The 23,775-nt window shown below is 40.8% G+C and overlaps 1 long non-coding RNA gene across 1 annotated transcript in view; it reads right to left on the bottom strand.

The window, feature by feature from the left end:
- The window catches only part of LOC117820729, an 89,275-nt gene that overhangs the window by 9,663 nt on the left and 55,837 nt on the right, over window positions 1–23,775 (bottom strand). Inside the window, exon 3 of the long non-coding RNA XR_004632829.1 lies at window positions 3,741–4,021. This is a non-coding gene — a long non-coding RNA (uncharacterized LOC117820729). The remainder of the gene's footprint in view (window positions 1–3,740; window positions 4,022–23,775) is intronic.

Below are 23,775 nucleotides of genomic sequence, written 5' to 3'. Positions count from 1 at the left end.
GTTTTGCTTACAGGATACAGCCGTGCTGTTGCAACGCCTTGTAACTGGGCTTTTATTTTCCTTTTCCTGGCAGTTAAACACAAATAACAGCATGGATGATGTGCTGGGAGTCATTGTCTGTGCTCAGGGAGGAGTGCAGGATATGACTGGTGTGATAAATGATCGTGCCTTGTGCCTAGCGTGACAAAGAAACTGCGGCACAATCTGCATGTGCTCCATCCTTTCGCCATCATTAGGTGTAATTGGGACTCATGGCGAGGCGTGTTCTTTTTTCACTGTGGAAGTATCAGGGAATGGAGCTGGGACTCCTAATAGGACAAGGAGACATGTCCAGGCCACTACTACAGCACTGAAAGTATGTCCTAGTATCACACTGCTGGCCTTAATGGAAGCTCAACAGATATGTGCCTGTGTCAAATCTCATTAAGTCTAATGTCAGACCGGCTCTATTGTCATGTCAAACTACGCTTTTTGATGTTGACCTTCAGAGTGTACACACAGATGCTGTTATTGGCACCTGTCTGAGGCGTGTGCAGTATGCTCCTGCACACTAAACACAGCACTTATGCATAAAACAAAAAACACTGCATCCAGCTAGGGGCGGATTTTACTGGTACTCAATAGCAATAATGCCATTTTATGTGGAAATTACAGCAGTTTGTAACAAGGTTAAACCAGACTCAGCAATCCTCATGCAACCATTTTTTTCCCAGCATTATTATTCATCATTAGGACCAGAGTAAACTAAACAAAACAGCAGAGTAAAATAGAAACTGTGGACTAAACTGCATTGTAATAATAAATGTGGAGAGGGAAATGAGGATTCAAGTTGCACCTTTTTTCACAACCAAATACTCTGAAACCCTCTCATGCATTCTTTAAACGCAGCAGAGTTGAAGTTCTAGCAGCAGCAGCAGGAACACAAAGTCTTTGTTTCATGACCTCAGTCTGTGTATCCTTTCCCCTCCTTCGAATCAAAGCCCCCACACCATCTTTAGCATTTAGAATTAATTGCACAGTTATCCTCAAATTAATTCCTAACTGTTTTACAACACACAGAGAGAAAAGGGCAAACCAATTATTATTCTGTTTTCACCTTACAGAGGGGGATATTATGCAAATGATCTTCTCTACATGAGAAGGAAAAGGGGCTTTATTTTCCTCAGCAGATGCTGCCTAGACAGTCTAGCATTCTGTGGGGGACAGGAAGTGGGGATGCTGTGAAGATCTGATCGCTCCACCTGGCTTCCTACTGACTCCATATCCAAGCAATAATAGAAAACACACTGATTAATTATTTATTTCAAAGATTCATTTCTGTTTTTTTTCTACTTTTCAGGCTGGACATGTAAGGTTAAAAGGAATGTTCCAGGTGCTGTCTGGAAGTATTTTACAACTTCTGTGCTTACGAGCTGGAGGTGTTTCTTGATGGAAGACAAAGTCCCTTGGCTATGCAGACCTGCAAAATGTTTTATTTGCTCCTTTCCCAGGAAGAGTATACACACTAAGAGCGTGCAGTGAGCCTGTTAGCCAGACATCACGATGTGGCTGACAGGATGGCAACGCTGGGTTTCAGAGAGGACAGGGGGCATCTCACCTCCCTCAGCTGCTCCGCACTTCTGACCACAGCGAGTGTTTATTAATCTGAGACCTTGAGACCTCATAGAAGTTCCTAAATGAAAACTAAAAAACACAGACACGCAGGATTTCAAACTTCTTAACAGTCAGGGGCCATAATGCTTTGTAACGAGCTGATTTAAAAATCTGATTCTTCTTTCCAAGGTGGAACAAACCAAAGCTTTAATGAGCTGTGATGATGAGTTGAGGTCAAAGCGCTTATCGTCTTTACAAATCAGGAGAAGATGTGCTCATGGAAATAAGCTCCCATGAGTATCCATCATCACCTCAAAAAACTGCATGCAGTGGCACAGCTCCAGGTGCTCGAGCAAATTGGGCTTTCGATGTGGAATGGATCAAACGCCGGCTCAATATTCATTACTCTTTCTGACTGTGATCTGCTGCAGATCTGTGAGCGGGTGAGGGTAATTGTGTACCTCATTGTGTGGATGTTTGGACCAAACTTAATCATGATGTCAGGCTGTTAATAAAAGGTTATTAAAGGAACAAAGATCCAGGTTTTACATATGTTAGGCAGAGGAGGTCTCGGGAACTCCTGTCTCTGAGGTAAACACGGGCCTTCATGACAAATGATGCTCATGCTGAGATCAGATAGTTAACATGAGATCCCCTTATTAACCAGGTCTGCATAGATAATTGGCACTTGAGCCTCACATTTTGAATCTGGCCTGAGCAGTGTCATTTATCAAGAAGCCGAGCATGCTGTCAAGGCTCCATAATAAGCTGCAGTAACTGATGAATCAAGATTAAGCAGATAGATTGAGAATGAAGGAGGAGAAAATGGGCCACAGCCTCCTGGCAGGGGGGCTTATCTTGATTTTCATAATATTAAAGCGGTATTATTCCAAACATGGAGAGAATCTACCCTGCATTAGAGGCTATAGCTGTAAAATAGCTCTGTAGTCAGACACTATCATGATGAAGAATCTCTGTGTGGATTGCAGCACTTTGCTCTAATCTGAATATTGTGTGTGTAAGCTATTTGACCTGCGTGGTGAGGGACAGTTGGTGAACTGCTGGTTTGGTTGACATTTTGAAGCCATCTTTGAAATTTCATCAGTGTTTGAAAAATGTGATATATGTTGAGAAATGTGTGTTCAAATCAACATAGTCCATTAATCTAGTTGGTCAATCCCCAGAAGATTAATTAGCAACACATTTGACTTGAACTGATAAATGCTAAAAACAAAATCTCTGGTGCAGGTGATTGCATTTTTTTCTTTTTGAAATTGAAAGAAGATTTAATTTCAGGGCGAGTCTTGACTTTTAATGACGAGGGATCAGAAACTTCAATTTGTCACCTTGGGCTATTTGAAATTATTATGGGCATATTTTAATTTATTTTTTAATTTATTTCAGATAAATCTATAAGTAAAGTCATTGAGAAAATAACTGGCAGATAGTCATTATGAAAATATTCATCAGTTGAAACTTAAAGTCTAAACTGCCTTCATTTGATAAACATAAATGCGACTCATGAAAAGAAGACAGAGAGCGACTGTTGCCTTGGGTTCAGTAACAGCTATTGTTCACAGTTTGAGCAAATTGTTGTTGTTATACAATATAATTGGCATTAGCTAAACAATGCAGGAGCACATTAAGCCTATTACTGCTGTACAACTATATCAATCAAACCAATTATAGCAGATACGACTTCCTCATCACAGGAACATAATTAGATGCATGTATTCTGAAGTCGCTGGTTTCCACTAGTTGGTCAATGGATCATCAGTGTGATTAGAAATGTGTATGAGTGTTCTCATGTGTGTGTGTGTTCACTGACCCTCCTTCTTTATCTCACTGGTATATAAGTGTAGATAATTACAGATGATGGGCTGGTGATCAGCTGCAGGTATGGGAGCCACCTCAGGCCTCGCCCAGCCTCTCACCTCCAGCACTCCCCTGCTCCGTCAGGCATGTTTGGCAGCGTCTCCTCTCCCTAAGTCTCCAGCTGTCCAGTGGGGTGCGCCAAGTCACAGCAGGAGCGCCTGCCTCTCCATCTACGGCCCATCTCTTTTTTGTAGGAGTGTGTGATGTGAGTGTGTGTTTGGGTGGTGGTGGAGGTGGTGGTGGTGGTGGAGGGGTGTCGTCTCTGTACTCACATTACTCACTAGCAGACGGAGCACGCTGCCAGCACCCAGCATGTCCGCCCACACGCCCCTGCCCTGCCGGTTAGACCTCACGGTTGGAGGAGATGATGGAGAGAATCTGGGATCCAGGAGGGGGGTGGATCCAGAGGAATCTGAGAGACTGAGAAAGACAGACAGAAGCCCAGAAGCTTACCTCCGTCCCACAGGCCGATCCTCGGACAGCCCGACCTGATATGGTAGTCTGAAGTCTCCTTGTTGGGGTTCTTTTGGGGAGGGGTGAGCAGGGGGGGATGCTGTAAAATGAAAGCTTGATCATGTATTTGCTTCTGTTTTATCACCTCCCTATTTAGCTGCTCTACAAATTCTTCATATACATTTTTCTGCAAAGTAGATTAATGTATATTTTGATGTGAACAATACAACTTAAAGTCATTATTGTTACGAACAGCATTGGAGAATTCAAATTTGGCAGCCCGACTTTCTTCACAAGAGTAATTAATGCAACATTTTGAAAAGCCGGCAAAGTAATGAGACCTTGGAGTAAGTTTAAGAAGCACCTCTTTGTGCTTGATGCTTGCTTGGTCTATTTGCAGCATTAGTAGAAGACTAAAAAAAATTAAAAGATAAGTTCAAGCATTTTTGTAGTTTTGGCAATTAGTCATGTATTATAGTTAATGAAGAATCATCACGGAGAAATATTCAGTAACTGCTTAGAAGCACTAAAAAAATCAGCAGTCTGCTAATGTTCATCATGAACACTGGGACACATTCTCAACAACAAACCCTCATCCACACATAAGTAAGTATGGCTCATTACAACCAGCGAGCATTACTTTCATGTGCCCACAGGGGGCTCTAGTGTACCACACATTTTACGGCCCACACTCAGTTAGCGGCTGCTCAGAGACCAAGGCACTGATTGTGTTTAGGGTAGACCTTTTGAACTGCTTTGCTGTACGATTGATATAAACATTAACCAAGCTTATGCACAAATCAGAGCATAAGCATGCTGTAATAGTGCAAATTAAACACAAAACAGTTAAACTAAAAGAGGAATTCAGTCATAGTGTAATGTATCACTGCTTTAAACAGGTTAAAAGAAGCTGAAAGCCTGAGTGAATACAGAGCTTATCTTGATTCCAGTATTTCTGACTATATATATATGTGTGTGTGTGGGGTGTGTGTGTATGTGTGTGCCTGTACGAAATTCCAAGGTGGTGAACAGTACTTGATGAGCTAGCTCTGGAGACCTCTGAATTTTAATGATGTTGGAGATGATATTGTGTGTCCTTCAGCTTGTTATACTGACACAAGCACTCCATAAATCATCATACCTAGCTATCGTAAAATCAATACCAAACTGCTACCTCAGCGCTAAACCGTAATAAGTTTTTCAGCCGTCTAACAGCTTAAACTTTGCTGTAATGCCGTTCGACCTATAGGTTAAGATCAGAGCATGCTTAATTTGTTTTGTAATAGAGACTTTCTAATCCTTAATGAAGCGCCTATTAGGGAGGCTTTTGTTGGCACATTGGTGATCAGTTGGTGGAACAGCCGCTGCAATTAAGTTTGAATCTTTGTCCTGGAGCAAAAGAAAAAAAGGAAAATAAAAAAGAATGTGGAAAAAAAAAGGAAAGCTTGAACGGTCAATAAATGTTAATCCAGTCAGAACTCGTCTGTGCCTTTGAACAGGACTCACGCTGGGTTTTTTTCACATGCACTTGTTTCATCCTTCCCTAAGAGAGGTTATCCCTGAAGGATACTGCCACTGATCCTGAGACCAGGCTAGCACTCACTAATAAGAGCCCATGTGTAAACAATGTTTTCCACATTAAACACATTAGTACTAGGCTTTGAGAAAAATAAAAGACAGATTTGTTCACAGAAATTGCTCACGTAAGTAGCATTTTAAGAAGGGTTCTTAAAAGTTTACAGCCAAAAAAGTTTAAATAAATAACAAGACCTTCAGGCTTTAAAAGAGGAATTATTCCTCACTTATTAAAAACTTTAGTCTCCCTTCTCCCCTCTCATGCTTCATCCAAAAAACAATATGCAAATATTAAAAAACTGATAATGACAAGCCTCATAAAACCATGCAGGGTTGGTTGTTTTTTTTTAGAATGATAGCTATAACTGGAGCAGCATTTCTGAGACACACAACATATGTAAAAGCCTTTGCACAAGAGAGAAGCCATTGCCACGATTTCTGAAGCGTAAACAGCTTATGAAAGTCAAATGGATATGTGGCATAATCTGACACGGCGAGTCGCTGCTTCAAAAACATCCCTAACAAACCACGGTGCCAGACAACAGCGACAATAGTTGCATGTTTTTGAACGCTCCACAGGTGCTCGAGATATAATGTTTGCAAAGCGCAAGTCCACAAATGGAATTAGTCATGTAGTCAGCATGAGAACAAAACTCCTTTCTGTCTGTTTCAGAGAAAATAAGTGCAGCTAATGAACAGGATTACATCCAATGCTGTATATTTCATGAGTACCAGCTTTCAGTTAACACTCCAGTGGATGTAGCGCTTACAAAAACATAAAAGGTTAACACGGGTCACAAGCCCAAAATTTCCATTTCCAAAGATTTAGCATTAAATCAACACCACTATCAGCTCGTAACTCATGTGTTTGTGGCAAAGGGAACACCCACATACCCGTGGTTTTTAGGGCTGCTGACGTTGGCTGTGATTTACACGCAGTAAGAGGTGGTGACCAATTGTCAGAGGTCTTGCTGGCTGACCCTGAAACATCTGTGTTTAGGGTCTGCTGCTGATTACACAGCAGACAAGGCAGCTAACGGGACAATATTACCCTGGCAGGAAAGTGGCCTGAAAATGTTTGACTTGCTGCTAATAGCATGGTGTCATACAGCTATGTCAGAAATACTACATGAAAACAATTTAAGATTACATTTTGATGTCTCTAGTTGGATCTATGTTGTCTTGTCAAAAATTGTTAAAGAGCAATTACTGATACATCTTTAAGCCTAGGATGAACTTCTATGCATACTCTTTCCCTAATGACCATCTAAAGGTGAAATTACTGATTTAATAGGAAAATGAACCCCTGTAAAGACTTGTGTGTACAGTTTCCGTGTAGTTGTTTAAATATGGAATTATAAGACTTTTAAAAGATGAATAAATCGATTTTTATTCATGTGAAGTTAAGATTTTGGCATTGTGACAAAATTACCTGTTATCAAACACAAGTAACTAAACTGAAACAGTTTCTTTTTAGACTTTGTAGAACAGAATTTATGAATTAATGTCAAAGTCAATGCAATGATGTCAGAAAACTGTCTGACTGAAGTAACTCTCTGAAGATGAATGTGTATTTTAAAATGAGAATTGAATACTGTTTTCAGAGTTATGACTCTAATTGGTGGTGTCTTTTTAGTGATCTGCGGTCAAATACATTTCCTTTCACCCACATTGCTTTGTTTGTTTACAGGATTTTTTAATCATAATTGTACAGAGTATAGAATTAAGTTTATTAAAGTTTATTATAAAACACTGATGGTTGCCATTGTCCACCGAAGTGTCTTGTAAGACAGCTCTGCTTGAAGTTAGCGATAATATTTGAAAAAGTTAGAATTTAAAAAATCTTTTTCAAACCAAAGGAGGCAGAAAATTCAGAAATTTAAATTCACTAAATTAAGTTCTCACAGGTTATCATTGGTGATGTTTTTTTTAATAGTATTAAAATATTAAGCTTCATTATTATATTCAATTCTATATCTGTTTATTCGAGTGCTGATATTGTGTTCATGTACACAGAGTGGGAAACCTTACCAAAGTACACAGAGCTACCACAAGTTCTGAAGGTGAACTGTTCCTTTAAAGAAGGGTAATAGATTTCAGTTTTTCTAGCTTATTAGGCACACAAAAAAATGAAGAGTATCTTTTGAGCCTGTACATCCTCGAAACTGAATTTAAACAAAAAATCAATCCATGAATTGTTTTGCTAAATTCTGTTACACTTGCGTTTGTTCACTGAAATGGCAGCAGTCATGAACTTACAAAAGATGTTGACACTGTGACTTTGCAGAGAAGTCTTTTATTTGAATACAGGGATAAATTGGAGCTGCCTGGTATCCTGCGTGTCTGTCACAGGCCTCCCATGTGGCTCTGATGGGGCTGTTAGGGACTGGCGAGGCGGGGCCGGGGCAGGGGGGCCACGGTGGGGGGAGGGGCGGATTTACTCTTAAGGCCAGAGCTGGGATCCGTCAGTGTGGGCGGGTCGGGTCGTCTTCAGTATGACCTGCCACCTCTGACGGAGCTCTAAAAAGTGCAATCTGACCCTAAATACTGAGCAGTCGTCCCTCTGACACAAGCGTGCGTCATCTGAATGAAGTCTGCAAACTGTGGTGTAATACTGGTCTATTAATACCTTCTTTGTGGGACTTCTACCCTACAGTGTGGATAATTTTTATATCATATCAAAGTTAAATAAAATAGAAAAATGGGTAGTTAGCAATTTTCACCTACAAGCATCTAAAAATAAAATGCAGCAAAGTAACCAGTGTCTTGTCTGCATGAAAAATACAGCGTTGCCTCTCAATTAAACCCACACAGCAGCCGCCCGTTCTTTACGACACGTAGATGTAGTTTTTCACAATTGTATGATCTGCCAAAAAGTCCAGTCTCGCCCTTTGTTGAGCACCTACAGAGGAAGAAGCACGGATAATAAAGGTCTCTTTATGATGAGGCTTCTGCACACACACAGCCACAAAAAAAAACTTTGGGAAAAAAAAAGATCTATCAAGAGGTGGGAATTACATTGCCCTGTGCTGGGGTGGGAAAAATGAAGCAGGCATTTCTGAGCTAGCTGGCAACATAACCTTCAGAAACATCCTATTTTTCATTAGAGTTGTGTCAGACAGCTATGCCTTTAATAACATTCATCCCCGCACCAAGGAGAGGATAACTCAAGCTTTAGGCACATAATGAATGGGAGAATAGGCCCTGGTGCTGGCTCGCCAAACAGGCAGAGCTGCACTGCTGCACCGCACGGCACCCTCCTGTAATAACGGCATGCAAATGAACAGTCAGATGCTTCCTGAGGTGGCTTTCTAATGTGGCCCTGTTAATTACTGTCATTAGAGCAGGGGGCTAGGAGAGAGGACTAACAAGCCACCGTCCTCATGATCCCCGCATTTGAAAGCCATCTTCGACGATAAAAACATGTCAGAACCCCGGTAAGGAAATTGCAAATTGCCAAATTTGCTGACAGAGTAGAAAAATTTGTGCTGACTCCGAGCAGCCTGCCAGTGATGGATGCATTCTTGACACAGTCTTGGTGTTTAGACTTAAGAAATAATGAGTATCAATGTCCCAGCCAAGGAATATGCAAAGATGAAAGAGCGCTGCGTGGGTTTAATTAAAGGAAGCAGAGGCAGGAGCTGCTTTCTAACAGAGTGACCCAACATGATCAGGTTCTTATTGCTGTCATTTTTGTGCTGAAATACGGCCGGCGAGGTGCAGGGAGAGCTTTAATAAGACCGACGTAATGTCAGAGCAGGCACGCCAGAGGCAGCCAGTGTAATGTAAATGTAGTCAGGAGTTATTTTTGTACGGGAACAGGTTCAGGTGAAGAACATCACATTAGAGAGTGAGGCTCTCTCGGTTTTGTTTTTAAGAACAGCTGAATTGGTTTTCACTGCATCATTACAACCACAGGGGGTGTGGGTACTCATTGTTTCCACAGTCAAGTAAAGTATTTTGTTTTACAAATGCCCTCCGGCAGTTCACACTCCCTACATCGGGGGGGAGAAAAAATGTTCCTCATACTTCAGAGAGCAAACCAAAATATCCCCTATTATGTCTGTGATGCATCAAATCCCTCGTGTTGCCTTGAATTTAGTTTTCCCCAAAAAACTGGGGGTGACACGGTCAATATATTCACCACACAAGGCCACATCCAGGCTAATCTGGAGGACTTTTCCCCCCTCTCTTCTCCTTCTTCTCCTCTCTTTCATTGTTTCACTTTCTCGCTCTCATTCCCTCCTCTGTTTTTCAAACGTCTGTTCTGTTGAGGACAAATCAAAGGCTCTATTTTACTAATGTAGCACTGAGCAGACTGTGAGGTGGCTGTGGGGATAATGAGGGACTGCAGAGATGTGAAACAGACAGGCTGAAATGGATAATTAGGACAGAAAGTTTCTGCAATGCCAATGACACTCTCCAGGAAATAGGATCATTAAGTTCTATATAAAATCTCTAGATGTAGAGTGTATCTGTATAAAACTGCTCGTCCTCTTCATCCTTTCATTACAACTTTTCATTTCATTACAAGCCAGCTCTGTTTAAGTGAAGGTGCAGCCCTTACCTCTGTTTTAGAGAAATGTCACAGTGTATCCACTTTAACAATCTTTATAACTACCTGGGAAATATATTTAGCATAATTGCTGCTTTGACCCGCTGCAGAAATACATGAATACTTCTTGTCCTCTCGCATGACCGCCCACTTAAAGCTATTCTGCAAATCCAATAGTCCTGATTTGAAATGTATGATCACAGATAGAAGCGGTGCTGTCCGATTGTTAGGACGGCGTGTGAATGAAAAGGACAGCCTCGCAGGTCCGGAGCACTCAGGAGTATTTCAGGCGGTATCAGAGGGGTCTTCTGCAGGCAAACTGGATAATGAGCCGCAATGGTTGTTAAAAGGCGTTTGAGGGAGATATCATGCTATGTTGCTCTATTATGATTAGATTTCTCCTTGACAATATGAAAAGATCAAATCAATATCTACTGAGATTTTGATGATCCACAAGCCACCCCCATCCAGATCCCCCTCCCGAGGCTCTATTGACAGAGCATGATCTCACATCACTGCTGTACTGCCAGGCTTTTCTCTGCTACTGTAAAAATATGTAACTTCGATTAGTGAAATGCTGAGCAAAACGACCTGAGCTTTGGATTCCCTTCCAAATGTTGCTGTTTGGGCACTGATGACGGGACCTATTGTGTTTCACTTTAAAGCAATTCAATTAGGAGTCATTAGTCCTCTGAGTGATTACCAGTGGCCTATCGATAGAGAGGAAGGACACGCTAATTAAAGGGCATTTAAATGTTTCTCTGCTCAGAGTAATGGGGAGAAACAAAGCATTTAAAACGCAGTTTGCAGGAAAATATCCTTGCACAGCAAATGACCGACATAACATGTTCACTTTGCTCTCCGCAAATTCCCTTTATAGACACATATACGGGAATGGATCCCCGCGGAATACTAAAATATGGTCATACAAGAAGCTAACAGCCCTGCTGAAGCGCAGGTAAATATTCAGATGTTATGGTTCCTCGCTTCAGAAAAAATAAAAAAAGACAGATAAATAGCTAAACTGATGTAAAATCATGGCAGGCATTTAAAGCACATATGTGAAATTGAATATAAGCATTTCACTAAAAGCGAGGAGTGGATTATCTTTCATTTTTAATTGACTGTCAGCGTTTTGCATCTTCGAATTCATTGTATCAGAGATGGATCGCTACTTTCACTGCCTATCATGAAGTTAATTTCACTCTTAGATGAATGGCAGTGCTTATGTTGAAGGAAGGTGACTCCCTCTAAACCCGTTTTCATTTTTGTATAATAGCGTGCTGCCTTTTTTTTTTTTAAGCAATCAAACCATATAAAGTGGAAATCATCAAAAAGGAAATGAAAGATATTCTGTGTATCAAAAAGATGAGTGTAGAAAGGCTGATAGTTGGAATGAAGAGTAAAATCTGGCTCACGCTAATCTGAGAAAATACAAGAACACAACAATGCAGCTTTTTGTTCAGCTCAGAAGATTTCCACGTGTATTTGCAGAGACTTAACATCCATAGCACGAGGACAGCACATCTCTGCAGTGTTGAAAGGACTGCTTTGTGTTAACATAGTGAGAGCGATATTGATTAAAGTATGATAAGAAGAAGCTCCAGTCCCAGGGCTGAGCCTTTATGGCTATGATTAAATATGCTGAACCCAGGTAGGACCTGTATCTCACACAGAAGCTCTGCATCAAAACCTCACTATTATGAATCAAAGAGTTTAAGAGCTCTAGAATAGGAATGTTTTAATGTTGAAGGAAATATTGCACATTACTGCATCCTACTCTAGAGTAATTGAGTAATTGTCTAATTATAATAATCTAGTAATTGATCATAATTGGACGACCAGAAAACAAACACTGTAGCATGGTAACAAATATTAGTACAAATGTACTTTATGGGATTATAACATGACAATGACACAAATGGGAATCACTGTAAAAGTTTATCTTCCCAAAATGTTATAACTTTGCATGCCATGAATGAATTAAAAGATTTAAAGTGATTATGTTTGGGTTACCTTAGGTGCATTTCGACCAAGAGTTCCGGGGTCTTTTAGCCCCCAGAATTACTTTACCCTGAACTAAAAGGTTCCTGTGCCCCCATTGTTGTCTGCGTTTCGACCACGGGCTGACGTCCCGGGTAGATTGTGCAAATCAGGGCAGTCATATGGAGGGGAAACAAAAATTATATTAAATAATATTTTGAAATCTTGATAACAAACTAAACTAGTATGCATTCCCAGGAACTCCCTCTGTGTTTCAACAGCTGTGTTAACTCAACAAACACCGTTACGTTCAACCGAAAGTCCCAGGACCTTTGAAAACTACTACCCCCCAAGCAGGGGCTTTTCAGGGGGAGATTTACCCCTGAACTAAATTTGGACCCTGGTTCCTCCGGTCGAAACGCACTTAGTTCCCGGTCGAAAAAACGCCTCTTTTCTTTAAGTTTTAGTTGGCATGCAGTCTCTGTGATAAAACAATTGCAGATTAGCTTAATGAATTAAAATCTGTTTGGATTACGATTTTGTGGTCAGGATATGAAGATTTTTCAGTTGCAAATATAAACAGAGCATGATATAAAACTGCATAGCTAACCTGGGCTGACCTTGTATACAATATATTCCATGTTTTCTACAGTACTATAAAAAAAAGTTAAAAGTTGGGCAACTATATCCAATCGATATTACCATGGCCTTGTGTATGCTACATAATGTGGTCTGATATGATTGAGGTACAACTAAAGTCATCGGTAAAACAATATGTTTGATGTTTTTGTGCTCAAAATATCATGAACAGTTGGTTTATTTTGTTCTAGCAGTCAAAATGAAGTTGGGTTTTTTGGGGGCTTTTTGCCTTTATGATAGGACAGCTGAAGAGAGACAGGAAATGTGGGGAGTAGAGAGCGAGGGGAGACATGGTGGCAGTCGGGAATGGAACCGGCAACCTCTGGGACGAGGACTATAGTCTCTGTATGTGGGGCGCTTAGACCCCAAAATTAGTCATGCCTATTTGTGATTCTTTTGTGTTTATAATTGATGTTATTATCATTATATTTATATTATTATTTGTATGCCTTATTCTTATGTCTTTGTACAAAGAGAGCACAGTTTACCAAGATAAATTCCTTGTGTGTTCATGCATACTTGGCCAATAAAGCTGATTGTGATTCTGAAAATGAAGTTTTTGACAGATAAATAAAAAAGTAAATTATCAATGTCATTATATCCTTAATATGGATAAATAGGAAGTTTTTTTTTTCAAAACAAAGTTCACCAGCTGTTTAAGAATGTGGGCTGATTCAATGATGTGTTATTGCCAAAAAAATCAGCCCCTTAAGTTTATTATACAGTCTGGTTAGTGTTTTCTCTAGTGATAAAACTCCAGTGTGAGAAGCAGTCTCAGTGGAGCCTATAGTCAGTTTGAGATTACTAATGATTTTTTATTTTTTCACCTTATCTTTATGACATAAAAAGTTCTCATAGTAGTCCTAAAACCTACTACTACTACATGTGAATTAATTTGTATAGTGGAAAATGAGGCGAGGATGTGAAGCTAAAATCTTAATTAAAGGTAAAATATTGACCTGAGCAGACATGACTTGTATTGTGTACATGCTGTAAGTGTGTGAAGTTGCACCAACACATTTTGTGTTTATTTCATCATGCATTTCCACAAAACGGGCACAAACAGCTCTTAACCGTCCTGTTATGCTGTGGGTTGAATTGATCCTTTTTAAAGTTAAAAAAAAAAAAATGTTAAAAGTATTTTTTTTGGTATGAAGCGTCTTCAACTTGGCTTCATAGGTGAAATAGATAAATATAAAATTAAAATGGTTAATTTCACATTTTAGGCAATATATGCCTTCCAAACCAGCTAAAAACAGCCTAAAAATCTGGGCAGCATGTGACAGAAGAGGTGTTTAGTTCATTTATTAACATCACTTCATAAAAAATTCTAAATTCTAAATAAAATAAACAAAAATCTGTGTCATGTAAAGCTATGGTATTTAGATTTAGGTCTTTCCAATGTACATTTAATAAAGTTTTAACATGAATTTTCATTAAAAACAAGTGAGTTATCCTCATTAAACCAAGATCTGTGAGGATCAAAGAACACCAATGGACTAAATAATGATTTAAATGGTTAGTAATGGAGTTAATGATGAGATTAAAAAAATGTTTATTGGGATTTTTTGGGGGTTCTGACACTTTTGGATAATTAAATATGCCCTGGGTCAAATTGACCCAGGAACATTATTGCTGTTCCTGGGAACCAAACATAACAGGAGGGTTAAGAAACTTTAATTTCCATATTTTCATTTAAAAATCTAAAATATCAGCCAACATCCACATATGCTCGATATCTGAGTAGAATCTGATCACGCCTGAGGTGTGGGTGTACGAGACTCAACCAAGTTTAAAGAGGAGCAGTGCTGTGAAAACCGCATGCAAACAAGTATGCAGCTCGCTCAACATCTCTTCAGCTCAATGTTTTTCTGTAGTCCCATTGAAGTGTTTGTCGTCAGACATGAATGACATTCTGCTTTAAATCAAAAATTCTAAAATTCCCGCCTGTGTCATTTGAAACCCTACTCTTTCTGTGGAGAACTCATTAGTTAAAATACTTTGCCTTCAAAATTGGATTATCCAATTTTGCATGCTTACTGCATTCCTGTGTTTTAGCTACGCAGCCGAAATAACAGTGAAAAACATCCCCTTGGTCTGACTTTTATTCCTCACCTTATTCCCAATGTCATTCATTTGCCACTGAAGGTAACAAGCCTTTTCCACTCTGTGCTCTGTAACGGCAGACCTTTAATAGCCATTTCCCGGTGTGGTGAGGGGAGAGAGGGGGAACATGTTTATTTGTGTGTCTGCACATGCCTCTCCAGCGATTCTCTCTGCTCCACTCACCCAGCTGCTGGCTGGAGGAGTGATTCATGGGCCTGACAGATGCCTGGTGCAGCTGGATCTGTCCTTGATCATCCCAAAAGCCTGGACAGCACTGTCATTCACCATTGCCCAAATTATCTCTGTATTGACTGCAGAACCCTCTGTGACAGCGCCGTAATGGCTAATTACCCAGGATGCTTTGGGTACTTTTAAACCCCAGAGTGTTCCCTTGCTGTCTTGCCATGCGGCTGCTACTGTTATCGCGTGTCGCTGTGAGGGCCAGCATTTCCTCAAGCCCCACCTGAGTACCACCAGCTAAGGGTCCCGGAACAAAACGTCAAGAGAAAATGGAAGGAATATTATACTCTTTCTGTGGAATTATACAGTAATGACAAAGTAACAAAACTTGTGGTCTCAGTGGTGTTTGGTAAGCTGTCACTTGTGACATCTCAGAGGACTAAAATGTGCACATAAAATCCCATTTACGGTTTGTCTGCTTCCCTCCTCTTCTCTGTATGTCAGGGTAGTCCCCTGATGAAAGACAAAGTTAATTACCGAAATCTGTGTAATGAAGTTAGAAAAATAAAATGCTGAAATAAATCTTTTTTTTGTATGGACACATGATACTGTATACATGTTGAATGGGAGGGAGCTACACTGTTAAAGTTTTATATTTGATTCAAAGTCCACCATAAGCATACTCATCTCCATTCTGAAGCTGCAATGTTACCTTACACTTTCAGATGTATTTCAGGGGGAAGGTGACAGCGGGAAGTGAAAGGAAATGAACAGGGAGACAGAAAGAAGGGAAGGAGAAGGTGAGGGAATAGAGGGTACAAAATCCCATCCTGACTGTTAGAGAAGATGATGAGGTCCCCTGAGAATGGACAGAGCAGAGAGGGAGCAGCTTTTCCTCACAAAGACTCCGGTAATTTGCCACATCCTGTCCGCACAACCGGCATGGAAGCCACTCTGTCCTTAATTACCAGGATAACAAACCCATCCCCTCCCGGCTCCTCGTGGCTCTGTTCTCCTAAAGCTGCCTTCCCCCCTTCGGCCAACGTCGCCACCACCCAGGCATCCCGCGCTCCCCCTTCCCATCAGTGTCGGCGTAGGAATGGATGGGCTCTAATGCTGTCTGCAGACAGTGGAAGGATGGACACCAAATAAAGTGATAAAAGCTGAGAGAATGGCCCTGCCTGGGTTAGCAGCTCTGATCTTGATGGACAGGGGCACTATAATGACACAGAGGCCTCACCTGAGTAAACTATTGCTTCTGACAGCCCTGTTAGCCAGATACACAGGGGAAACCTTCACACGAGACGACCTCGCTGATGGTCTCCAACTAATGACGCAATTACCACGAAATATGTTGATTATCTTCCAGTAAAACATTCTCCATTATTTATCATAGTTGAATTATTTTAGTACAATCATTTCTTGTCTAATCTTTAAATAACATACAGTTTCCAGAAGTTTACTTTGGTAAATACTTAATTGCACATCAGAAGCCGCTGCAAACCTTGTGGCTAGTAATGACATCGCTGTCAGGAGACAACCAGAGTATAGGGGCCGTGGCCTTTTCGTCTGCTCGGCGTCTGTCATCTCCAAGATGGCGTCGTGTCTGCCTCAGCTTTATTTGCATTGGCTTTTGCATACGTCCGCGTTGCTGCCTGCATCCTGACTCCACGGCATCAAAACAAAGAGGAAGAGCCAGAAGAAGTGACACGATAGAGCTGCCTCACTACAGGACACACAGATAGTCAGCTCAGAGGGAGTGACGAAGCTGGATTTGTGCAGTGCTTGTGTGCCTTTTTTTTTTTTTTTGCCTGTGAGCTCAGAGGCAGTGGGAGGGTCTGTTATTCCTAGGGGTGAAGGGGTTAGAGGGGTGTGTGTGTCTGTGTTACCAGTCACCTGCTGCTAAATCCTATTAGCAAGGCCTGGGGGTTAAACCAACCATCACCATTAAAGGCCTGTCAGGGGAAAGCCCACAAATAATAGGGCTGATCGCTACAACTCACAAATAATAAGGTGCTTTGATAGAGGATAATCAATTAGTGATAATAGGACGAGGGTTGACATTTGGGGATGTGTCTAAAAGGGGAGAAATCGGAGCATAAAAAATTAATCAAATTGATGTCAAAGGGAATTTAGTGTTTGGACTTTATTAAAAACCTAAATATTTGAAGAAGCACTATTCAATCTGTGAAATAAAAAATATACAGTTTTTTTTTTCCATCTGAAATCGGCTGATTGTGATATTAAAGCTGTAATTACTTTGTTTAATTTTTTCAGTGTGTGCATTTAATATCGTGACCTTTAAAACATTTACATAAAGCTCTGCAGTTCTTAACGATGATGATGATGTATTTGTTTTGATGAGGTGAAAAATAAAGAATGTTTTCAAGGTAACTTGAGGTCACACAGAAGCCCAGCCAAAACCTTAGTGTTAATAGTTTAGATGTTTTCATGACAACTGTGCTTTCTGCAACAATTTACCCATGAAATTACACGTCACAGGAACTCACCACAGCTGTTCTCAGACTGCATGTTTTGGAGCAAACAGTAGAGGTGTCTGTTTTGACTTTCCAGCCAACCCAAGGACAAAACAGCGACTGGTTTTTAGGCCTTATTGCCTCTTGGAAAAAAAAAAAACTAAAAGTGAAAGTAACAAAGCAGATATTGTTATCTAAGGATTAGAGTGTCAGCCAAAACATTTCCATATGCTTTCTAAAGCGAGGAAATAGAGGTGAGAAGAAGTTGGCAAAGCAAGTGTTAAATGAGATGAGAAGTGACAGTTTACATCTCCAGCCACAATTAACACGTTGATGGCGTTTTTCGCCGGGCCCCTCACAGTGATAATGCCTGTTGTCAAATCTGTTTAGCACGCCAAATCTCCTGGAGCCTTCAGCTAGGCAGCAAGCTTTTGACAGATTGAAGGTTCAGAGATAGGCTATCATGACAGATGGAAGCTGGCATCGATGTTCAGCTCTCGCCAATCACAGGGGACCTGCCCCCCTTATTCTGCGGGGCGCAGCTCCGCAACCTTCCCCCCTCTGATGGGAGCAGGGGATGGCATTGTTAAGCAGTGCATCTGTGAGACTCAGTCTCCTCTGATGGAAGCATAAGGCAAAGAGCTCTCAAGCAAAAGACGGCCACTGCTGTAAGCGCATTTCAGATATGATGGGAGGCTAGCTCGAGGGAATTGTGGAAGAGAAAAAGTTTGAAACATTTTGAGGAGGCAGAGGAAGGACCCAGGAGAGAAAAGAGCGACTGCAGGAATCGTCAGCTATTCAGTAATGCCATCATTAAATCTGATTATTACGTAAATGCTAGAAAATGCTCCACACGGTCACAGCAGAGTGGTGTTTGACAGAAATTTGTATTTGATCAGTCTTTATATCTGATTCGTAGAATGACATTTTTTCTTTTGACCAACAGAGTCTCACCTGTTAAATACCCAAAACTGAGAGGGAAAATCAATTTAGACAGCCTTGGATTGTGCATAAAGTCCTCCTTAGAACTCAAACTACAGTATGATTACCCTTAATGAGATCCACCTGAAACAGTGGCACAGGAGAAACTCATTAAATCGAGCTTGTTCTAATCAGACAGGCTTATATGGATTTTGCAGACATCAGAAAATGTTCTGAAAAGAAAAATACACCAGGGCCTCTGAAACAGAAGAAGGGATCCGATAATTAAGTGTCTGCCATGCGCTGATGATATCACGAGTGTTAATGATCACTATAATGACAGTTCACGCTGCACCCAGTTGATTTACAATACACCTACTGTGAGGCACCACTGCGACAAACACTGCAGCAAACACACCCAAATGAAAACAGTTTAGTACAGACTAAAAAGCCATGAGTTAGACCCAATAGGCACTTTAAGGGAGAGGAATTAAATGCTTACTTGCACAATAACATTTCTGCAGGTAGATAACTTTGAGATGCGGCGTTGTCGGTTTACTTACTGGCAGGCAGCCCTCTAAGTTGTTTGGTCTCTCCCTCCCTGTTTAGGCGAACACATTGTTGATTCAGACCCATCATGTTGAGGCTTGAGGTCACCCTGTCTCAGGCTTGGCTAGTTAGCAGCAGCCCACCTGATGGCCCAGAGGAAATCACAGCAGCCGCACTCACAGGAGAGGGCCTGACAGCCAGGCCCCGCACCAGAGAGAGGGGTCCAGCCAGGGGGGTGGAGAGGGGAGGGTCAGTGTGGGAGGAGGGGGAAGAGAAAGAGAGAGGGTTCTAAAGGGAAGAGGGAGGAGGGGGGGGTTCCTTCAAACATAGTAGGGATGAGAGACGGCTAAAGAGGGTGCAACGGTGAGTTGTGTCGTGATCGCGGCTGCATTTAGTGAGAAAGTCCAGGAAGGAAAAGGCTCAATGATGAAAGAGGGATGTAAGAAAAGAAACAGGGCTGATAAATAGACTGATGCCAACTTACTGGGTGGTATATAAGATCAGTAAAAGAGAGATGAGGAAACAGGAAACAGTGCCTGGGTTAAGTTGTACAAAGAGAGTGTAAAAGAACGATGGGGATCCTCATTCGCAGAAGAATGGTGCTTGATATTTTGGGGAGTAGAAAAGGATTTTATTGGATCTATAAAGGGGGCTGGTGTAGTGGTCTAGTTGTCTAGTTTTTCTAACACCGAACAGCAGTTTCTGTTCAAGCAGAAGCAAAACTGCACTGTGTAAATGAAGTGAGGCATCAGTGTAAGTTATCCTGGGGCAGTGATGCTGCTCTTGCAGAGAAAACGTTGGCTGTAAAATGCTGTGATGAACAGCAGACATTTCCAGTTCACAAGTCTCCCAGTCTCTCCTGAGAGTCTGCTTCATCCCTATTATAGCCAATAATAGCCCATTGTAGTCATATGCTCTTTCTCTTCACTGTGACTGAATGAGGACACATTATTTACCGAGAGGAGACAACACTAATATGCTGCTGCAGGAAAGTGCTGACGGGAAGAGGGCAAAAATCAGAGGTTTCCCCTCCTAGAGGACGTTACACTTCTTTATATTTCTATTTATGCTTAATAACATCCCACAGTCTGCCAACACACCTCTAGACAACCTCCACAGTCGCTCTCGCTGCAGGTTCAGCTACAAGGTGGTAAACTGAGGAGATGGAAATCAATGTTTTATTTTCCTCCTTCTAAACTAACTAAGTGCATATTGATGCTGATAAGGTCATTTTGTGCAACTTGAGATGAAAGAAGTAGCTAAAAACTGGTAAGTATTGTCCAACACAAGGGCTCAAATGACATATTTAGATTGAGACATTTTAAGCTAAATTCTAAATGCTGCAAAGCTATGCATGCAAGATTTTAGATCTCATGTTACACAACATCATCAGTGTGGGACATATCTTTTATTTACGATTACAGCCTGTACAATCATGAGCAATGCACAAGTTAAAGAGTAAGAAATGAACTAATTAAATGAGTCCTTTAGTACTCGTTAAAATGTAATCTCAATGGATAAAAGCCCTTCTTCTGGAGCATTTCATCAGGGCAATAACTGCAAAGTACAGATCAAAACCTTGTTGCACAAATGTGCCACTAAACAGTTTCTTTAGGTTTCCATTTTGTGCTTATGTCCAAAGGCATCAGGAGACAAATGCCTCAACACAAAGTCATACACCATTAATGCAGTCAGCGGTGCTGAAGCCTCAGAATCTTATTATCTTAGTTGGTTCAGCCTCATTAGCCGTTCTATGCATATTAATGGATGGGAAATGGAAAACTATACCCCATTTAAGAACAAAACATGCTCAAAGTACTCGCTGCTTCCAGGTTATAGCACATAACTCACTCTGCAAATTGCTATCATCGGGCTCCTGGCAGAACCCTGCTGTTTTCTTTACCCAAAAGCCCCTGGTTGCCTCGCAGAGACAGAGTTTCATTAACCTGCACTGCATTCAGATGCCATTATGGCTCTAATTATGGCACATGCTCCTGTGAGGAACTGCCTGGGTTCTCAAAGACTTTTATGTCCGGCTGTCCTGTCGCCAAGGCCGGGGTCGTCCCCACAGCGGCCGGAGTTCCAGATAGGGAAGATGTGCTAATCTCAGATGCATTGAAGCTGGCTTTGTAGACTTATGCAGGCTTATCTATCATGGTCACGACTGCATTAGACATAAGACCTTAAGTTTGAAGGCACCAGAGTAGAAAGGAGAGCAAATTACATTGTTCTCATCTACCTCCTCAGCTGTGCCCAGATTGCATCAGTCACAAAAACACACCAAAAACCAGTGTAACACTAAAACCTAGCAGGGCAGAGGTAAGTCTTTACGTTCTATTTGTTCCCCACAATAAAGTCTACTATAACAATCTTCACTTAATGATTAGAAAAACAAGGTAATGACAGTGTTTTTGCCCCTCAAGACTCAGCACACCTGCCAACAGACCAATGGAGACCTTAGCTGGGGAAACAAATAAAACCTCTGTCCAGTGTCTCATTATCCATGAAAGGATCTCCTCTTCTTCCTCTGTCTAATCAAAGAGAGAGGAAACACAGGAACAAGACGAAAAATTCCAGCATGAGGAAGATTGAAACAGTTCCCTCAGCGTTGAGCATTGCCCACTCACAACAGATAGTGAAGGTAAGAAGATCCTTTGGCAGGTGCTACGCTGCTGTCAGAGCCGTAGATGAGCTCTGCTGCTGGATAACATCTTGCCAAATGCTCGAAAGTTGTCAGTTAAGAGTCTGCCAGAAAAAGGTGGACAGCTACTAACCTCTCAGAGAAAAAAAACAGAGACCAACTGTAAGTTCATACCATGAAAAGAAAAGTTTAGAGTTTTTCTGAGTACAATTAGCAATATTGTCACACGGAGGAAAAGAAGGCCTCTTTTAGATACAAATGCCTTAAGCATTTTATGGGACTGATACAAGGAGACAAAACACTAACTTCATTGTAAGATCTTCCTGGTGTTTATCAAACAGAATTTTTTTCTTGAAAGGAAATTTGATGTATTAGGATTCAAGGATTCAAGGTTTTTTATTGTCATACCAACACAAGCTGTTGCATGATATGGAACAAAATTTTGTTTCTCAGGTCCCGTATTAAGCCAAAAAAAGAACATACATATAGCAAATGCTAGTTTTCATTTAAACAACTATAGCACACGGCATCAGCAGCTAGTTTAGAAGTTAGAAAGTAAGTAGCGGAGGACAAAGTACACAACTTCATTACTTAAGTCAGAGTATAGATCCTCCTGGTCAAATATTACTCCAACACAAGTGAAAGTTGCTCTGTCAGATTATTACTTGAGTTGAAGTACTGAAGTACTTGCTTTTAAAAATACTTAAAATATTCAAAGTTATTTTCAAAATAGCTCAAAACATTCTATTTTCACAATACATGAGTGCAGTCAAGGATACATAGGAGTACATTCTGTTACATCATGTTTATTTAGAAACCATTACTTGAAATCTCTAAAAATTGTACCATGGAATAAAAACAGCAATTCAGTTACTCCAAGCACAGACAACTTAGTTTGAAATGTTCATCTGGAATGAAACAAATGTTATGTAGCTCAACACACTTTCTCAGGTTGGACAGTGAATGTTTGTATATTTGGGCAGAGTGGGAAACAGGGAGAACATTTCAAACGATACGTATCATTCTTCATTTCAAAAACCTCTAACACGGACTGAAGATATGACCATGGGTGCTCAGGTGGAGAATTATAGCCATCATTACCACCTCTACATGAACTCCCTGATCTGAGTGTAATGTGCTCTGTGTTTGCTCCACGTTCAACCGTCAAGACGCACGATATACAGGTATGACTAAACCACTGAGACAGACAGAACTACACAAACACATTTTACTGTCTTAGGGATCAGATTTCAGAAAAGAGAAGGAAATTCATGAGCTGACTTCAAAGATAAAGTAGTGAGTAACTAGAGCATTGAATGAAATGTAGTGGAGTAAAAAGTACAATAACTGTCTTCTGAATGTAGTGGAGTAAAAGTAATAAGTTCCCCAAAAAATAATACTCAAGTAAAGTACAGATACTCCAAAAATGTACTTAAGTGCTGTACTTACTTTGTAAATGCCCACCACTGATGATAACATATCCTTTTAGTTCATTAAAATCTATTTTCAAAACGTCATGTACCTTAGTTTAAACATCATCAGTACAAATTTTACTGTACAGTAAAGTTTTAATCAGCATTTGTGGATGCTGTGACTGTGTTCAAAGTCAATGGTTTTTGATGGGATTTTGAGCCCATGCAGTGATTTCCACGTCTGTGTTTAATGCAGAGCTGCCTGAGGGCCCGAAGATCGCGGCCATCCTGTATCATTATCTGCCTGATCCTTTTAGTACAGAGTTTTCTCTAGATTCTCTGAATTTTTTCAATAATATTTACTGTGGATGAATCATTTACATTTAGGAACATATTCTGGAATTTCTGAGCTTTTCCCTCACCCAGTCTCTCACAGAGTGGTAAACCTCTTCCCATCTTACCACTGATAGACTCAGTTTCTCTGGAATGCCCTTTTTTATCCAAGTTATGTTATTAACCTGTTGCAAAGTTTGTACATTTATTTCTCCCGTACATGCGTCTACCTCTGTCCTTTAGTTTGACTTCTTCCCAACACATTTTCTACCCTTTCAGTGAGGGATAATGCATGGTTAGTGGGTGGTTAAGCAGTTAGGACACAAGACCCTGAAGCCAATCTATTCCATTTCAGGATTGCAGGACAGGACCCAGTATCCATGTTGTGGAAATTTCTGTCAGGGAGTCTTTGTATCCTTACCAGTGATGGCGGTCACTAATCTGATCACTTTTTTCAGTAACGAGTAATCTAACGCGTTAATA

Source organism: Notolabrus celidotus, chromosome 10, assembly GCF_009762535.1.
Source record: "Notolabrus celidotus isolate fNotCel1 chromosome 10, fNotCel1.pri, whole genome shotgun sequence".
Lineage (NCBI taxonomy): Eukaryota > Metazoa > Chordata > Actinopteri > Labriformes > Labridae > Notolabrus > Notolabrus celidotus.
The sequence above is the reverse complement of the archived record's forward strand: the minus strand, read 5'-3'. Positions and strand labels throughout refer to the sequence as shown.